This window comes from Montipora capricornis, chromosome 8, assembly GCF_036669925.1.
Source record: "Montipora capricornis isolate CH-2021 chromosome 8, ASM3666992v2, whole genome shotgun sequence".
Classification (NCBI taxonomy): domain Eukaryota; kingdom Metazoa; phylum Cnidaria; class Anthozoa; order Scleractinia; family Acroporidae; genus Montipora; species Montipora capricornis.
Window position 1 is genome coordinate 9,357,872 of NC_090890.1, and position 16,680 is coordinate 9,374,551.

General features: G+C 39.2%; 1 protein-coding gene and 2 long non-coding RNA genes across 15 annotated transcripts in view; 1 reads left to right on the top strand and 2 right to left on the bottom strand.

Moving 5' to 3' along the window:
- Positions 1-553: 553 nt before the first annotated feature.
- LOC138060431 (uncharacterized) lies at positions 554-4,213 on the bottom strand. Its single transcript, XR_011134350.1, has 3 exons — positions 4,106-4,213; positions 1,204-1,260; positions 554-848 (listed from the first exon to the last, which is right to left on the bottom strand). It is a non-coding gene; the product is annotated as an uncharacterized lncRNA (long non-coding RNA).
- Positions 4,214-4,481: 268 nt separating this feature from the next.
- Positions 4,482-15,882, top strand: LOC138059672 (uncharacterized). Its single transcript, XR_011134234.1, has 5 exons — positions 4,482-4,664; positions 5,432-5,508; positions 6,110-6,293; positions 7,144-7,348; positions 15,770-15,882. It is a non-coding gene; the product is annotated as an uncharacterized lncRNA (long non-coding RNA).
- The window catches only part of LOC138059671 (uncharacterized), a 16,888-nt gene continuing 14,473 nt past the window's right edge, over positions 14,266-16,680 (bottom strand). For all 13 annotated transcript variants that reach the window (XM_068905289.1, XM_068905283.1, XM_068905277.1 and 10 more), the window contains one exon: positions 14,266-16,618. The gene's annotated coding sequence lies outside the window, so the exon portion shown is untranslated. The remainder of the gene's footprint in view (positions 16,619-16,680) is intronic.

Consider the following 16,680-nt stretch of genomic DNA (forward strand, 5'->3'; position numbering starts at 1 on the left):
CTCTAATAGGTCTTTTTTCATGCGGTTTTTTGCATAGCACAAATCTAGGATAGTTTAGCTTTCAATCCATACTAATTAGGCCATCAGGCGACTTGTATTTCCTATTTTTTTAGCCTTCTCGATTTTTTATAAGAATTGAAGTGTTAGTGCAAGGGATTCTGGGTAATTCTAGAGCAACGGGAACGTAAGTTCGTTCCGGTTATTTTAGGAAGTATTTTTTATAAGTGTTGAGCCGTCCAGTCCTGTTAATGAAAAACTTAGCTGACTGCATTTTTTCTGAAGGAAAACTTACTTAAATGTCATTAATAGGACTTGGGATATCTTCAGAACGGTAAGAGAGATGACCTCAACTTTTAACGCTTCGGGCGGTTTCCCCATAAACCACGGTTTGCGTATCTGGTAGTGTGAAATCATCTCTCGCCCTTGTTTTCTTTCAAAGGCTTTCCTCTACCCACCATTCCAGCTTTATGATGCCAGAATGGGAGCTTCTGAAGCGGCATGGAGCACTTATAAAATACGTGTGGAATATTCTTGACGTACCAGTTGTATCAAATGTCTAATTGTCAATTTCAGTTTCAGTCTCCCCAATTAGTGCTCCAGCAATAGAACGACAAGACACTTAAAAAAGTTCCTTTCTTTTCTTTTTTCTTTCATCTGAGAATTTTTGAAGCAGTTCTCAACGACAAGTGCTTTTAAAGCTTATCCGACCCTATCCATCCAGACAAGCCATAGAAACGGTTGTGGCCTGCCCGTTCTCCAATAAGCTCAATGACGTTCTTCCTCTTTTTACCAGCCTCCCCACCCTCTAAATAAATGACTTGTCCCACTCTTTCCACAGCATCTTCTTTCTGCAAAGGAAAGGCGGAAGAGACAATCAGGTTGTTAAATCATCGCAACTTCTGTGAAGTGGAGGTGGCTAGTGGCAGATATTTACCACCAACACTGAGGTGAAGAGTTGTTTTAGTATATACTAAAACAGCGAGATAATATAGCACAAAAAGATAATTTTAACTGATTTGTTTTCTGCAAATATTACAACATTTTCAGCTGCAAATTCCACGCGAATTGCTCGGAGGTGAATAGCAAAGGATATCTGGAGTTTGAGTTGCCAATCAGCGCACACCTTAAACGCTATCCACTGTTTTAGTATATGCTAAAATAAATTATTGTTAATAAGCTCAATGGTGTTCTTCCTCTTTTTACCAGCCTCCCCACCCTCTAAATAAATGACTTGTCCCCTCTTTCCACAGTGTCTTCTTTCTGCAAAGGAAAGGTGGAAGAGAGAGGTTGTTAAATTATCGCAAGTTCTGTGAAGTCAATTGAAAACTGTTCATGATGTCTCAAATATGCCTTCATGGACCTAACACAAAACTCACAAGAATTTAATTTAGGACTGTAAAGGGGTTGAAATTGGTGGTTAACCTCGTAGGGGACCTATGCAGGCGCGGATCCAGGATTTTGAAATGGGGGGTGAATTTTTGTAATAATGTAATAGAACCAAAGCCTGGTTGAGGTGTTTGAGGTCTTTGCAAGAATAGGGGCTCAGAAAAAGAGGGGTGAAAATTCACCCATTTCACCTCCCCTGGATCCGCGCCTGCTATGTCATATTGTTGATTCCACCATGTATGTTTTCATACTTAATCAGTAAATAAATAAATATAGAAATTTCAATTCAACACCACAATTTCTTAGCATTAAGCACAACTGGTTTTCTGCGAAAACTGAAAATTATGTGGTGAAAGTCCATTTAATACAACATCTCCCTTCGCCAATACTGGATTCCTGACGTAAACTTCCTTCGAAGAAATTAATCATTTCAAATGCATTTTGAAGGGCGTTCCAAAATATTTTAGTTCAATCAATAATTTGAAAACGACTACAAAGAAGGTGTACAAAGTAATTACAGTTCGAGGCATACCACTGTACTTTAACTATATGTAAGTTGCAAAATTTGAACCTTCAAATTGCTCAGAGCAAAGTGCCAATCAAAACCCCAACATTGTGTGAAATTATTGCGAAGTGGTGCACGAATGAGCAACCGGTTTCACTGTAATAATTTCAGTGTATATAAAAAGACACAGTTGTCAATGAGCAACAAAACCCACCACCAGTATGCCCCACAACTTTATTCCTAGAGTTGGGACAATTATTTATCGCATATGACATAAATTTGTTCACCCTCTAAACTTTCAAAAAGCAACATCTTATTTGTTCTGATTTCAGTTAATTTGTGGTCTCCCCCATTAGTAGAGCACTCGTGCTCAGCTAAATAACCTTGAGTGATTATTATTATGATTATTATAATATTATTATTAATTTCCTTTTACCTGAAACCATGATAGAGCATTATTAATCAGGCCCAATCCTTGGGGCTAGGGTTAGGATGCATTAGAAGTCTATTTGATGGATAAAATGAAAATGATGAGATGGTTATGGATTTATATAGTGCATTTTCCAAGTGCATATTGAAATGTGCTTTACAAGTTATCAATCTATGGCTGAGACCGGACCTCAGCACAACAGGCGCCGCTAGCAGCCTCTATCAGTCCATTAGCAATCTCGCCCAACCCAAGAATGAAGGAAATGATGCCTGACTACAACACCAGGACTCCATGCCGTTCTCTTTGCGACAAGTGTGTGGGTTCTTTTACATCCCACATTTTTATGAACATTTAAAGGTTGTGAGATGGGGCCTATGGTTTATTGTCCTCATCCGAGAAGACTACAAAGTCCAACCCTTTGCAGATGTGATCACAAAGGCAGCACTTTCTCCTCAGTTACTGTATTTGAAGACCCTGAATGTTGGTCTGGCTGGAATTTTTGATTCCGTGACCTCAAGCATGAAGTTCCTATGTTCAACCAAGTGAGCCAACCAGTTGGCAGTTTCTTAGGATGTGAGATGTTCCAAGCAGTGCAATCTTCTGTAGGTCTCTGATTTGGATGTTCCCTGGAATTGTTTGGATATATTTCTCCATCCCTTTCTTTATATGTTCCAGGGCCCCTAATTCACCACTGGCACTGTTGTGGTTTTCATTCCCCAAATCCATTCGATCTCAATTTCAAGGTCTTCGTACACGTACCTAAAGTAGATAGTTTTTCTATTACTTTTACTGAGGTGTTCTTGTCAATCAGGATGGACATGTCGATGAGTAAGCAACTTTTTTTCTTTTTGGTTTTTGATGACAATGTCTGGTCTGTTGGCTTTTATCTCACGATCTGTCTGATATGGGCATGTCCCATAGAACTGTTATATGATTTCCTTCTGACACCGTTTGCGGCTCGTGTTCGTACCATCTTTCTTTAGTGCTAATGTTAAATCTTGAACTGATATTCCAGTGCAGCTATGTGGCAGCCTTGTTGTATCTTTGAATGTATTCAGACATGGCTAGTTCAGGGCATTCTGCCACACTATGATTAACAGTTTCCTGGAATTGACCACCTATCCTGCATGTTGGATCTGTGCCATCTATAAGTATTTTCCTTTGGTAACATTTGGTCTTGATGGCCTGGTCTTTGGCAGCAATTATAAAACCCTCTGTTTCAGATTTCAGCCCAATTGTTGAAAGCAAATAATATTATTGTTAGTCCAAATTGTATGTTGGTCAACATCTTTCCCACGTAATCACACCCGTACGAAAATTTCAGGCCTGAACGAGCCATATCCAGACCTGAATGTGACCTTAATTGCTTTATCATAGCACGAACTGAGCCAGAGACACGCCTAACAGGATTTTTTAAGGCTTAACCGATAGAGCGAGAAATTTATGCGGATATTCGAGCCTTCTGGCCTGAATTTAGCTTTGACTTTAACACGGTCGCATTGAAATCCGAGCAGCTGCTCTGAAGCCTGACAGGAGCCTCATCATAACTATAATTTGTTTTTTTCCACAAAGTTCCCTATTACAAAAAAATAGCAGCTCATGCTTAGTTGACGTTTGGGGAGCCCGCAGCACAAGCCATAATTCTGACCCAAGAAAACAATTAATTTAAATTTGCATTAGACTGTAAATTATTGTAATCCAAGAATTGTGCTAGTACATGATTAATTCGAGCTTACAATGATTAACGGCTTTATGTTGCTTAAAATACTTTGAAATTTACTCACCGACTATCAGTAGTCGCATTTTCTTTTTTGCGAGAGTAGACGTTTGCGGAGCCCGCCGCACAAGCGTGCTAGGTCCACGACATCTGTTTGTGAATTGGTGCGAAGCGGGATATAAAATTTGCTGCCCAAACAGTCTGCTTTCTACGACGCATTAAGGTATTAAAATGCGCAGATCCAGGGAATAAACCCGAGCAAATGAATGAAATCGCCCGACTTTTCTCCATGGCTTTCACGGCATGGACACTGATCGCGCACCATTTTCCAACTGCAGAGAATCATTTGGTGGTCCGTATTGGGGGTCCGTAGGGGTAGTCCGTGTACCGGTCATGAGCAGTCCGTGGACCCAGTCCGCAGAGGGGTCAATGGACCTGGGGTCAGTGTTTTGGGAAGAAATTCTGCTCTTAGTTTTTTCCTCAACCATGCATTGAATGTTGAATGATACGTTCGATCATTCAGAAAACCAGTTCTTCATGTAGTACTTTTAGCTCATATGACGCGGATGGAAAAGATTTAACAAAGGCTTTACGATGAGAAAATGAAGAATTAGCCATTATTCAAGGTATGTGCTGTTCCTGTTTTTTAAAGTAGAGAACAGTCGTGGACGGATCGCGGATGGAAGTAAAATGTTTGTCGATCGTGCGGTAAGGTGCTTTGTAATTCGATAGATCGTTGTAAAATTGTTCGTTTGCGACAGTTTACAGCCTGATTCAGGCTGTCTGTAGGCCTAAAAATTTCGTCAATAGCAAATCTAACGTATCGTACTTAATTCAATCGCCACTTGGGCACTAGAGCGGTAATTATAAGGCTCTCTTGTGGCCTCATTTAGGCCTGAATGTTTTCAATGTTAATGCCTTAAATTCTTAAGGCTTTGAAGGCTTACGAATTTAAGTTATTTAAGGCTAATGGTTTTAAGGTTACTGTAAGGTTTTATTCGGCTCTGTTCAAGCTTCGCTGGTAAGGTTACTTTCAGGTCTGATCTGGCCCTATTCATATTTCAAAAACTAGGCCTTAATTAGTCTACCGTATTAAAGGTTTGATATTTTCGTACGGGCAGACAGCGACCCGACTATGGTCCCTGTAACATCCTATTAAACAGCCACAATACAGAGCACTGCTCAACTGACTTTTTATCCTGTATTCAACAAAGGTGACTGTACACTGTACATGCACCTGTGCAATGACCAGTTAGATGATAAAGGAATTGGTTCATCACACTTTGCATGTTTTGAAGACAAACTTTGCTGTGATTTGTGATGCCTTCATGAGTGGGTGGTATGTTCCAATCTGTGATGATCAGATAATGTACTGTATTGTCCACTTTTGCAGGGTGGTTTCAACAACAGATGCAGTTATCGTATTAATAGCTGTTAATTTGATTAGAATTCTCTACAAATATGTACAAGGTAATGTAATGTTCTTGCTATTAACATGTGTTCTTAACACTAGTGCATCCCAAAACAAAGTTAAGAACAGCCATGATGCTTTTGCTCTCATTCAATAGGGCTTATTTAGAATATTTATATTCTCACGGTTGGACTGGAACGAACCTTGGATGAAGTCTCATGCAGAGGAAATAATTTACATGTACATCTAAAAAGTTCTCTCACTTCAGGCTCTCCTTTGTGCTCATTTTTCAGTGCAACAGTGAGAAAATGAATGTTGCCAATTCTGTGATGACCACATAATGTATTGGAAATTTTTACTGTGAGCATTCAAGGACAGGTGTAATTATGACTAAGGTAACCTATTTTGATGAATTACACATTATCAAAAGTTCTATATCACTATAGCAGCAGCAAGTTCCGATACTATACAGAAAACTTTAGTAACATGCTTGCAAAACTGATATCTGTTTTTTAAGAATGGAAGCAGTTTTAACTACAAAGCAATAAGGTATACATTTATTATACACTATAGTGAGGAGAGCTGTTGACTGGCTCAAAGAGTATTTCTTTCCATAATTGATTCAGATATTGATGTACACACACTTTGCATGTTTTGCAGGTAAACGTTGCTGTGTCTGTGGTACATTCCAATCTGTGATGATCAGATAATGTACGGTATTGTCCATTTTTGCTGGGTGGTTTCAACAACAGATGCAGTTATCACCAGGCTGATCATTAGCAAAGTCCATGCACATTGACACTTTGTCACTAGTAGCAGTCGCTTGTAATATCACAGCAAACTGGTAAAATGCTCAAATTTTGTTGTTTTTAAAACCAAACCCATCTTTCAATAAAATTTGCAGGAACAGCTGGGTTTGATTCCACCCAGCTTGGGGTCCCATTGGTGGCATCTTTTGGCCATCCTTCCTTATTCAATATTTGTCTTAGGAAACAGGCGGCATGAAGAGAGGTGTTGCTTTCCCACTGACTTTAATGTGCAACTTCAACTACAAACTCTGTGCATCAGATGTCTCTTTGATAGCTCCAAGAACAAGCCGCTGGAACATTACACACATAATGTTCTCCTAGCTTTAGCAGTTTTTTAATTTTCTCAGTTTATGTCATATTATAAAGGACAAAGTGTAACTGAATGGCTACTGATGGTGTCACACAATACTATAAGTCCTCTCCTTAAGAGATCCAACAGTTAATAGCTTTTAATTCGATTAGAATTCTCTACAGATATGTACAAAGGTAGTGTAATGTTCTTGCTATTAGCATAGCATGTGTTCTTAACACTAGTGCATCCCAAAACAAAGTTAAGAACAGCCATGATGCTTTTGCTCTCATTCAATAGGGCTTATTTAGAATATTTATATTCTCACTGTTGGACTGGAACGAACCTTGGATGAAGTCTCATGCAGAGGAAATAATTTACATGTACATCTGAAAAGTTCTCTCACTTCAGCCTCTCCTTCGCGCTCATTTTTCAGTTCAGCAGTGAGAACATGAAGGTTGCAGTTTTAACTACAAAGCAATAAGGTATACATTTATTATAAACTATAGTGAGGAGAGCTGTTGACTGACTCAAAGAGTATTTCTTTCCATAATTGATTCAGATATTGATGTACACACACTTTGCATGTTTTGCAGATAAACGTTGCTGTGATTAGTGATGCTTGTATGAGTCTGTGGTACATTCCAATCTGTGATGATCAGATAATGTACGGTATTGTCCATTTTCTGCTGGGTGGTTTCAACAACAGATGAAGTTATCACCAGGCTGATCATTAGCAAAGTCCATGCACATTGACACTTTGTCACTAGTAGCAGTCGCTTGTAATATCACAGCAAACTGGTAAAATGCTCAAATTTTGTTGTTTTTAAAACCAAACCCATCTTTCAATAAAATTTGCAGGAACAGCTGGGTTTGATTCCCATATTGTCAACATTAGCCCGGTGCTTTTTAATCAGGGAAATTACATATATCTGACATCATGGAATGACACTCCTTTTTTACACTCCACTGCAAAGCAACACCTCCTTGGCTTGGGAATATTGTATGTTAGCAGGCATGTTCATATTGTTTAGTAGCATTGCAAGTGAAACTAGATCTAAGTGACCCCAGCTTGAACACAGACGGTCCTCTGACGCCAGCCATGAACTCTCAGACAGCGACCCGGTTATGGTTCCTGTAACATCCTAACAGTCACGATACAGTAAGCTGCTGAACTGTATTCAGCCTGTATTCAACAAAGTTGACAACTGTACCTGTGTGCAATGACCCGTTAGATTGTATTGGGCATGACCTGGGATTGGTTGATCATCACGGCTATGTGGGTCTCGGGAAACGCGAGTGTGGAACAAGCACCAAGTGGAGCGCGCGAAACTCTCCACCCAGCTTGGGGTCCCATTGGTGGCATCTTTTGGCCATCCTTCCTTATTCAATATTTGTTTTAGGAAACAGGCGGCATGAAGAGAGGTGTTGCTTTCCCACTGACTTTAATGTGCAACTTCAACTACAAACTCTGTGCATCAGATGTCTCTTTGATAGCTCCAAGAACAAGCCACTGGAACATTAGACACAATGTTCTCCTAGCTTTAATTGACAGTTTTTTTTACAGTTTTATGTCATATTATAAGGGGCAAACTGTAACTGAACACTGACTTATCTGTCACAGAATACGATTTTGCTCTCCTTTTTGCAGTGATCCAACAGTTAATTTGATTTTGACTAGGGTTTTGCGCTCCTCAGACTGGTCAAAATATTCTCTTAATATATTTTTAGTGAAAAGAACTACAAAATTGGCATAGAGTTACAGGCAAGTCTATTTTAGCTTTATTTTTAATAACATGGGAATGCGCTTAACGCATAAATTTACTGTCTTTGTTCGTTTCTATGCAAAATGCTGTGATTCCTTGCTCCTTCTTTGAACACATGCGCGTGGGCTGACAGTAACGTGAACTGGAGAATTTTTGTTCCAATTCTGGGGTCATCGAATAACAGATCGCTCTGGAGTAGCTAAAGTTTAGTATACTTAAGGGGCAATGACACCATCAATGTTTTTATCACGTGTTTGGACGCTGGGGAAGAGTGTGCTTTGCTTACCCAAAGGAATCAGCATAATATTGAGCTGTTTTCTTGTGTTTTCTATAGATGCCCTTGATCGAGTGGATGTCATCGTCTCCACTCAGCCGTTAAGGATTTTTTTTAGAAATTTTTATTTGTAAATACCGCCAGATTAAAGGGACATATATTTTTGTTCACTTTAGAACTGAACGAAAAAAGGTGCAGATTCAAAAATGAAAGATTACAGTTACAGAATATTTCCCCTTTTTTTTATCCCAATGAGCACACATGATTTTCCAAGGGCTATATTTAATCAGTAACTGCCCCCACTCCTTATCACATTTCACGGTTATATGGAAAACTGCAGTGTTTTTTCTCACTATTTTCTTAGTGGACTATTGTAACTGAAGAGATTTTGAGTTTCTGTTTTTTCCGGATTCCGTTCCGTTCCGTTCCGTTCCGTTCCGTTCCGTTCCCACTTTTCCATACGCCCTCAGTTGTTGGCTACCTTGGAAGATGTTGTTACTGGCATACGTTGATCAAACGGGTGATCTTATCGGTTTTATTTTGAATGCCTTGCCTTGCCTTGAGTCATCCCTCAATAGAAGGTGAAACATTTACGAAGTTCTTGGACCACGAATAAAGAAATGAAAATCAACAGCCGACAAAAACATTGATGTTTGGAACCAAAAACCCCTTGTAGTGGAAGGTAGAGATTTTATGCAATAAATATGTTGAAACAACATGGGTAGAAATTCAAGTCTTCCGTGATATCTGTGTACAGTATGAGTTGGCTTTTTTAACTTCCTTTAAAGGCAAACATTGGTACTTAGTTACTCCGTGAGCTGGATGATGATGATCTGTATTTTGAAGACGATATGAAGTTTCTGCTGCGTAAATCATTGAATATTGTGCGGCAACAAAACTTATTAGGAAAACTCCGTGTACTTTTTCATGCATTCTTATGTTGTAACATAGCATAAACAAGGCTTCACTCACCACTTTAGCAATTACAAGTCCATACTGACAAGCCATTGAAAACCACGAGGAAGTATTTTCGAATTTAGACATTCAGCTGGACATGACCTTAGTCTCGTCTTGTTTATTGTAGCGCTTTCTTGAACCAGCTAAAGTCGACTGACAAACAACCACTGGTGTACTTGCAACTTTCTCCGTCATTTTTCATTGAATCCCATTTATATTAAGCTTCAAACGCGCCACACCAATAGTTGACTTCAAAAATCGTCTGGAATTCTTGACAATTTTCAGGAAGAAGCTGGGCACATGACTTTTAAAGATTTGAAATCAAGTTTCATAGGAAATGGCATCTCTCTCCACAGCAAAAGCAAGTACGGCAGATGTGCCTTGAAATGTTTGAAATATCTTTACTTTGAATTGTGCTTGTGTGAAAGGGCAAGGTGACGGTAGAATAAATTAGTTTTTTTTTTTGTTCTTTATTATCATTCTAGAAGCCTGTTTCGCGCCTTCATGCGTCACTCCATAGTGAATATGTGGTTAGGAAACTCGACAAGTTTCTTCGTCTTATGTTCTTGTTCGCTGTTTTGGCCCCGATTATGCATAGACCGCCCATTTTTTCTAAAAGACAGCCAATCAAAAGTTTCGATTAATTTCGCCCGATGTGAAGGAATCCGGTAACTGTGAGGCTTTGGAATCCGGAATTCAGGGCGTGCATGCAATCCGGAATCGATTGTGCACAATCCAGAATCTTTAGATTTCGATGCAACTGCATTTGACGTATTTAAGAAACTTTTAAAAACCTACCTGTTTACTCAGGCTTATAAATAGTCAATAATAATCATCTATTTTTTGTTAATTATTTTATGTAGTTTTTTAACGACGTAATGTAAACAGCGCATATGAACATTTTATGGAATATGCGCCATACAAATCGAATTGTATTGTATCAGAAACCCACAAGGGTTGAAACGTGTAACGCGCGTTCACAGCTTTCGAATATTCGGTGCGAACTGATTGGTTGAATGTTTCAGTGCTAAGTACCATATTTGGAAACCCCTTGCTCTTGTTGTTCCAAATATGGTACTTAGCAAATTGAATATTCAGAAGCTTGTTTCCCAGCACACAAGGGGCCGTTACACGTTTCAGCCCTTATGGGTTTCTGATTGTATTGTATTGTTATTAAATCCAGGATCCATTTCGCCAGAACCAGCTGTGAGTTTGGAATCCGGTTTCCACGACTTGGGATTCGGGATCCGTAAATCCATGTGCTGGGATATAGAATCCGAGGGTCACCTGGATTCTTTTACAAAAGGCGAATCAATTTATTTAAAACTAAGTTGTGAACTGATGACAAAAGATTGTGCATGGTCATGATCAAATTAAAATGAAGCGCGATTTCACTGTTTTCGCCTTTGTAGTTTCCTTAGTTTCACAACCAGTCCATCTATACCAACTTTCTAAAACTGCGATCCCTTTATTCTGAAAGGCTGAGCTTTAAACTTGTTTACCGCAAGAAAAGAAATAGCGAAGTGATACTACAGTCTCGTCATTGAAAAGGTCATCCTTTTGAACAGACAATGACAGAAATAAGGTCGGAATGTTTCTGTTCCCATGAAATGCACTCAAGAATCGATTGAAACAGTGCTTTCCTTTCGAAAATGTTTGTGAAACTCCCTAGGCTAGCCCAAAGCCGGCGAGACGTTTTGCCGAAATATCGGATTTATCGGAGATTTCAGTTTCCTTCGGGTAGACGCTGTAGCGCAGTCCGCTATAATTTGGGCAAGAATTTCCTGGATGGACAAGACCAGTTCACCGTGGTAACGTGGTGAAAAACGACCTTTCCAAGATGTACACCATAAAGTTTCGAGACTCCATACCTCGCAGCCAATTCTTGGGTTTCACTCACAAGATCAACAGGTGCTTTTCAACGAAAACAAAAGAAAAAGTTTGCATAACAATACAGTTCAATTCCCGTAGGATTGGATCGGAACTCCAACATGGCCGCCATTTCATTGTTTGGGGACTCCAACATGGCGGCAGTGACCTCATGCGAAAACCACGAATTCTTTGTAGGCAGTTACAGTCGTCTATTTTTTCACGTTGCCACGGTGAAGTGTGGTGTTTTGTAGTATGGAAAGAAATGTGTATTTTGAAGTGCGGGTTATACATGAAAGATTGAAGTGATCTTTGAATTATCAGGAAAATTTAAGCAGTTGTCTCATAAACACATAAAGAAACGGGATTCGACCCATGACCACTTGAATGCCGGGGCAAAGCTCCACCAATTGAGCTATGAAGCCACACAGTTCGGCACAGGGTCAATTTGCTGGGCCCACGTGTTCCCGTGAAAGGACTAAATTAAGGAAAGAAACTTGTATTTGTATTATTTTTTTAGTACGTTAGTTTTGGACTGTGTGGGACTGCCTATCAAGGGGTGTGTAGTGCTATGGAATGTGTGTTTAGGGCTACGTAGCGTCATTTGTGTTGTATAGCTGTTTAGGGCTATGAAGCGCTGTGTATGGTTGTTTAGGTTTTTGTGCCTATGGGCTGTTTGGTGCGTTGTTTGTGTTTAGGACTATCACCTCAACACGCTTTTCTACCTATTTTTTTTTCCGTAATCCCAAATATATCGTGTTGTTTTTAGAACCTTTTGATTGAAATTTCACTTTTTTGGGTTTTGAAAGACGGAAAAAGTGGTCATACTTTGATCTGTTACCGAGCAGTGAAAGGGAATCATGGGTTCGATACAGGGTTGACCTCACAGACTGTACTTAGAATTTGTGACGTCAACCCGGTATCGAACCCATTCCCGTTCATTGCTCGGTTATTGATCAAAGTATGACCGCTTTTCCCGTCTATCAAAGCTAATAAAAATGTGAAATTTCAATCAAAAGGTTCTAAAAAGAATACGATTTATTTGGGACGATTTCGGAGAATAAATAAAGTAGAAAAGTGTGTTGAGGTGTGTTATTCCTTTATTTGGAACTCCGCTGACCAATTCACACACCCAAGCCACACGTGTTAAATTGTTCATTCATTCCTGTCATTCACCACTAGTGCTCTCCAAAGCCATACAAAGTCGAATGTAGCCTTAAATTGCCTGGTCAGAGACCTTGCTCCAGATTTCGTTATGGAACGGGCTGGCCCACTTGCCGAGATCCCGGTCTGAGTCACGGACATCTCGGCAAGCCAGGCTGAAAAATTCTCATGTAAACGGTCCAGCCCGGTTTGCTGGGATGAAAAATTCTCATGACGTGTGGGTTAATGCCTTGAAAACGTAGTCGGATTTGCATAATCACGGGATTATTTTTGCATCTTTTGTTTTAAAATGCCATTCCGTACTTGCTAGCGCTAAAATGAACCTTTCGTTTCGAACGTCAAAGCAAGAAAATTCACCAGGTACCCCATGCGTGACTTTGACGGTTACAAGACACGTAAACAAATTCCTAAAATTCATCCCGGTAAACCTGGCTGAAATCGTCCATATAAACACTTCATCCCTTTTACCGGGCCAGCCCGTCTAACAGGGCTGGCTCGCCTCTTATAAATTAAACAGGCCCTAAAAGAGGAAGAAATTATCATGCTGCACGTGCGGCACGCATTTTTGTAAGGCATTTCTCTCTCGTACTCATCAAAACAACAACGTGAAATGACCAATTTTCGGGTTTTGACGACAACACGGACAACAAACAGTGAATCTTTTGTTCTTTCTCGTTTTTTCAAATCCGTTCGTACGATTCTGGTTATCGAATACTTCGCCTATCTTACACAACATAAACAAGATGGAAACGCCTTGAAACACTTAGCACTTAGGATAGCTCAAGCCAATACTTTGAAGTAACGTTTTCGTCGCCGTAGCCTTCTTGGTTTCTTAAACTCCCTAATATCTCCTGTTGTCAGTTTTTGTAGCCATAATTTTCTGGATTATATTGGTTACTCAAACTGCTTGTTGTAGATGTGCTTCATTTTGCTGATCATTCGCAATTGGGTCTCTGAGCGAGTTACTCTTCACAACTTCGGGAACTGGGTGAAGTTATAGCGACATGCGAGGAACGAGTATTCCTGTGCTTGGGCTGAGTGAAAGATTCGCCTGTAGACCAAGATCCTCGATACTTTCAGCGGCCACTTACTCGCGTTTAATCATTTTGCCACAGGTGTTCAGTCCCCCTCGAAAATAGAATTGATCAAAAGCTATTCTCTCCCTTCTTGATTTATAAAACAAGCATCTTGAATGTGAAATTATCGAGCTTGACATTCGATGCGCGGGCCTTGAATACATGAATTGCACAACAAGAGAAGTGACATAAATTGCGAGGAATTTGATTTGGTCAACAAACAAATTGATGCTAATTGTTGGCAACTTGATTATAAATGGTGTGACTTGTTTTATTTTTAGCGGACTTAGTATTTTGTCACATTCGGCGTAGCATATGAGGAGCCATCCAAAAAAAAAAAAGAAAGAAAAAGCAATTCAAAACAAAACTACAGGGGGTGCAGAGACCTTATAAATATTCCAGGTATTTGACACTTTTTGGACAGGGCAGAGAATTTTTAAGACACTAATCAGAGCTTGATAATTTATATCCCTCACATTTTGAAGCAAATCAACTTCTGTTGACTTTTTCTTGGCCTGACATCTTTAAATAGGTGACAGCGCATTTCTTGAAGAACCCTTAAATTCTCTAAATCCCTCCATGGATAACTTAAGTCAAAATGCCATCTACAGATGATTTTGACATAAAATTTTATTTTTTTGTGTGCGTATAGAAATAAAATTTCACAATATCAAAAAATAGTTTTAAGTTAAAAGGTAAAGGCCCTTATTAACAACATATTACGTTTTAAATATTACCTTTAATCTAGTTCGTCAAAATGCCTTCAGCGATCTCTCTGCACAAATTATTTAAAAAGTGTTCCCCGGGTGCACAAATTTGGTCCTAAGTGATTTTGGCCAATACCAGTAACCACTGATGGGTTGACTTCGTTGCTTGAGCCTCGGGCTGCCATGCAGGAGGTTCCAAGTTCAACCTGCCTGAACCACTCAGGGTATTAAAAATACTTTAAAAGTACTGCTTTTATCATGATTACATCATTCTGCAAAATGATTAGACTTCAAGATCTGATCTCATAGGGACTATTTAACAATTAGACCCGTAGCTCGCACCCGTAGCCCACAAGGGCTACGGGTCAATAGCCCATGAGGTGAAGCCGAATGGGCTATTGACCCGTGGCCCCTTGAGGGTAAAGGGTCCCCCCAACTAGTCGGACAGAAAAGGCAATAATTAAGTTAGCAAATGCAAGTTGAAGAAATAGTTATTTGGGAATAAAACAAAAGATAGTGTCATGCTTTTCACTACTCAAGGACTATTACTAATAGTCCTCTAGTAGCGTAGCCAATCAAAATGCAGGATTTGCATTAGTCCACTAGTTGGGTGATACTAAAAACTGTTAGTAGGCCCCATCTCACAAGCATTGTTCATAAACTTGAACGAGTTAATTATGTACCTCTCATGCTACATACAGTCATACCATGATTGGCCAATTCAGCAACCCATATTCTAGAAGAATTGTTATTCTCAAGATCTTTTGTTCCAAAGTTTTCTTGGGCATTTCTGCATGCAGAGCTCAGTGACAATTTGCACAATTATTATTATCCTAGTAAGATTCCATTTGCATTTCATTTCTTTAAATATCCAGGACATTTTCAAGAGCACCACCTCTGTTTTGTGATGATCGACTATTGATTATCACCTTGGATTTATCAGTTATGCTGATGGGATGACTGATTTTAAAATAAAAAGCTTAGTTCAATAATAAATTAATTACGTACTTTTAATCTTGAGCAAAATCTCTGTTATTGTTCTACCCAACTTGATTACAACTTTTACCTCTGCTATATTTGGGTGGAGAACTTGTAAACAGTAATCAATAAATAAAGTTGTTGTTGAAGATGAATAAAAACAGGGGAGAACCAACTACCTTAATTTTATAATGACTTTTTCATATTTTACAGAAAATGACCATAAATAATATGTGACCTATAGATCCTGAAACATTTGGGATCAGTTATTTCAACAAAGTTTAATAGCGAAGTTCTATTGTTCACGACCAATCAAAGTACTCAAGGGACGTTCATTGGGTGTTAACTTCATGCTAGCTCACATACATTGCATATAAACCATGGTAAACTATTGTTCTGAAGACATTGTTTTTTCCATTACGATGATACAGGCTAGCATGACGTTCTTGTCACTCACTGTCAAAAACAGTGTCAAAGAAGCAAGAGCTGAGGAAAGAAGCATTTATCAGGGCTTGTGCTGGATTTTGTCCATAAAATTCCAGGAGTATTCAAGTAGTATTCCAGAACCTGAAATTGAGTTTTCAAGGAGTGTTTGTAAGAAGATTTCTTTGCCATACATCGTGTTTCAGTGTTTTCTTCGCTGAAAAAGCAGTACCGTGATATTCTTTCCCACATTCTGCAAGTTAAGTCCACACACTGGCATTTAATCTTTCCCCAACAGTCAAATTTGGGCTCTATTTTGAAATTATTCTAGCTTTTAATAGCATGATGCAATCTCAACCCTGCGTAAGTTAACCATTGTTTAACTAAAAGTAGCCTCTTTGAAATAATCATGATGATTATTTCTAACTTTTTTTTCTCACAATGATGTGGGTCACAGCTGAAAAGGCACTGTGAATTTTACTGCTTTGGAGGTCTCATCAGTTGTAAGTTTGCTTTTATCTGATGAGATTATAATTAATTAATTATTTTATAGCATTGCTTGTGATAAAATTAACTTCACACTTGTCTTGTAATGTGCATGAATATGACTTTCTTTTTTTTTTTGTGTTGACTCAGAACAGAGCCCAGTGGAGAGATTTGATGGCTGCCTACACCCTTGTATCTTCAGGTTGTCTCCTGTTCAATCCCTCTGGAAGAACACAGCTTGTCGCAATTGCCAGCACACTTCCAACGGATAACAACGTGAAGGCAAAATGCACATTTAGGGGAAAGCCAAGCTTGAGGCCCTCACTTATGGACCATGCAAAATGCTTCCAACAACCACTGGTGACACAGCCCTAAAAGTAAAAAATACAATATTTTGTAGCATTAAGACAAACAACCCACAGCCACTTGCCCA